Source organism: Cinclus cinclus (assembly GCF_963662255.1).
Source record: "Cinclus cinclus chromosome 1 unlocalized genomic scaffold, bCinCin1.1 SUPER_1_unloc_1, whole genome shotgun sequence".
Lineage (NCBI taxonomy): Eukaryota > Metazoa > Chordata > Aves > Passeriformes > Cinclidae > Cinclus > Cinclus cinclus.
This window is the reverse complement of record NW_026912031.1, coordinates 1-3,352: the sequence shown is the minus strand read 5'-3', so window position 1 is coordinate 3,352 and position 3,352 is coordinate 1.

The following is a 3,352-nucleotide window of genomic DNA, read 5'->3' as shown; positions in this document are numbered from 1 at the left end:
CTGGGGGGCAGGGGGCACCCCAAAAGGGACCCCAGACCCAAATGGGACCCCAGACCCAAATGGGACCCCAGACCCAAAAGGGACCCCAGACCCAAATGGGACCCCAAAAATGACCCCAGACCCCAAAAGGGACCCCAGACCCAAATGGGACCCCAGACCCAAATGGGACCCCAGACCCCAAAATGGACCCCAAAAATGACCCCAGACCCCAAATGGGACCCCAGACCCAAATGGGACCCCAGACCCAAATGGGACCCCAGACCCCAAAATGGGACCCCAAAAATGACCCCAGACCCCAAAAGGGACCCCAGACCCAAATGGGACCCCAGACCCCAAAATGGACCCCAAAAATGACCCCAGACCCCAAAAGGGACCCCAGACCCAAATGGGACCCCAGACCCCAAAATGGACCCCAAAAATGACCCCAGACCCCAAATGGGACCCCAGACCCAAATGGGACCCCAGACCCCAAAATGGACCCCAAAAATGACCCCAGACCCCAAAATGGACCCCAGACCCAAATGGGACCCCAAAAATGACCCCAGACCCCAAATGGGACCCCAGACCCAAAAGGGACCCCAGAACCCAAAAGGGACCCCAGACCCAATTGGGACCCCAGACCCCAAAAGGGACCCCAGACCCAAATGGGACCCCAGACCCAAATGGGACCCCAAAAATGACCCCAGACCCCAAATGGGACCCCAGACCCAAATGGGACCCCAGACCCCAAAATGGACCCCAAAAATGACCCCAGACCCCAAAAGGGACCCCAGACCCCAAAATGGACCCCAAAAATGACCCCAGACCCAAATGGGACCCCAGACCCAAAAGGGACCCCAGAACCCAAAAGGGACCCCAGACCCAATTGGGACCCCAGACCCCAAAAGGGACCCCAGACCCAAATGGGACCCCAGACCCAAATGGGACCCCAAAAATGACCCCAGACCCCAAATGGGACCCCAGACCCAAAAGGGACCCCAGACCCCAAAAATGACCCCAGACCCAAATGGGACCCCAGACCCCAAAATGGACCCCAAAAATGACCCCAGACCCCAAATGGGACCCCAGACCCCAAAAATGACCCCAGACCCCAAAATGGACCCCAAAAATGACCCCAGACCCCAAAAGGGACCCCAGACCCAAAAATGACCCCAGACCCCAAATGGGACCCCAGAACCCAAAAGGGACCCCAGACCCCAAATTGGGACCCCAGACCCCAAAATGGACCCCAAAAATCACCCCAGACCCCAAAAGGGACCCCAGACCCAAATGGGACCCCAAAAATGACCCCAGACCCAAATGGGACCCCAGACCCCAAAATGGACCCCAAAAATGACCCCAGACCCAAAAGGGACCCCAGACCCAAATGGGACCCCAGACCCCAAAAATGACCCCAGACCCCAAATGGGGACCCAAAAACGACCCCAGACCCAAATGGGACCCCAGACCCAAATGGGACCCCAGACCCCAAAATGGACCCCAAAAATGACCCCAGACCCCAAAAGGGACCCCAGACCCAAATGGGACCCCAGACCCAAATGGGACTCCAGACCCAAATGGGACCCCAGACCCCAAAATGGACCCCAAAAATGACCCCAGACCCAAAAGGGACCCCAGACCCAAATGGGACCCCAGACCCCAAAAATGACCCCAGACCCCAAAAATGACCCCAGACCCCAAAAGGGGACCCAAAAACGACCCCAGACCCAAATGGGACCCCAGACCCAAATGGGACCCCAGACCCCAAAATGGACCCCAAAAATGACCCCAGACCCCAAAAGGGACCCAGACCCCAAATGGGACCCCAGACCCCAAATGGGACCCCAAAAACAACCTCATACCCAAATGGGACCCCAGACCCCAAAAATGACCCCAGACCCAAATGGGACCCCAGACCCCAAAAAGGACCCCAGACCCCAAAAGGGACCCCAGACCCAAAAGGGACCCCAGACCCAAATGGGACCCCAGACCCCAAATTGGGACCCCAAAAACAACCTCATACCCAAATGGGACCCCAGACCCCAAAAATGACCCCAGACCCAAATGGGACCCCAGACCCCAAAAAGGACCCCAGAACCCAAAAGGGACCCCAGACCCAAATGGGACCCCAGACCCCAAAATGGACCCCAAAAATGACCCCAGACCCCAAAAGGGACCCCAGACCCCAAAATGGACCCCAGAATGACCCCAGACCCAAATGGGACCCCAGACCCAAAAGGGACCCCAGACCCCAAAATGGACCCCAGAACCCAAAAGGGACCCCAGACCCAATTGGGACCCCAGACCCCAAAAGGGACCCCAGACCCAAAAATGACCCCAGACCCAAAAGGGACCCCAGACCCACATGGGACCCCAGACCCCAAAATGGACCCCAAAAGGGACCCCAGACCCCAAAAGGGACCCCAGACCCCAAATGGCACCCCAGACCCCAAAAATGACCCCAGACCCCAAAAGGGACCCCAGACCCAAAAGGGACCCCAGACCCAAATGGGACCCCAGACCCCAAAAGGGACCCCAGAAAATGACCCCAGACCCCAAAAGGGACCCCAGACCCAAATGGGACCCCAAAAATGACCCCAGACCAAAGGGACCCCAGACCCAAAAGGGACCCCAGACCCAAAAATGACCCCAGACCCCAAAAGGGACCCAGACCCCAAAAGGGACCCCCAAAAATGACCCCAGACCCCAAAAGGGACCCCAGACCCAAATGGGACCCCAGACCCAAATGGACCCCAGACCCCAAAAGGACCCCAGACCCCAAATGGACCCCAAAAATGACCCCAGACCCCAAAAGGGACCCCAGACCCAAATGGGACCCCCAGACCCCAAATGGGACCCCAAAAATGACCCCAGACCCAAAAGGGACCCCAGACCCCAAATGGGACCCCAGACCCCAAAATGGACCCCAAAAATGACCCCAGACCCCAAAAGGGACCCCAGACCCCAAAATGGACCCCAGAATGACCCCAGACCCAAATGGGACCCCAGACCCAAAAGGGGACCCCAGACCCCAAAATGGACCCCAGAACCCAAAAGGGACCCCAGACCCAATTGGGACCCCAGACCCCAAAAGGGACCCCAGACCCAAAAATGACCCCAGACCCAAAAGGGGACCCCAGACCCAAAAGGGACCCCAGACCCACATGGGACCCCAGACCCCAAAATGGACCCCAAAAGGGACCCCAGACCCCAAAAGGGACCCCAGACCCCAAATGGCACCCCAGACCCCAAAAATGACCCCAGACCCCAAAAGGGACCCCAGACCCAAAAGGGACCCCAGACCCAAATGGGACCCCAGACCCCAAAAGGACCCCAAAAATGACCCCAGACCCCAAAAGGGACCCCAGACCCA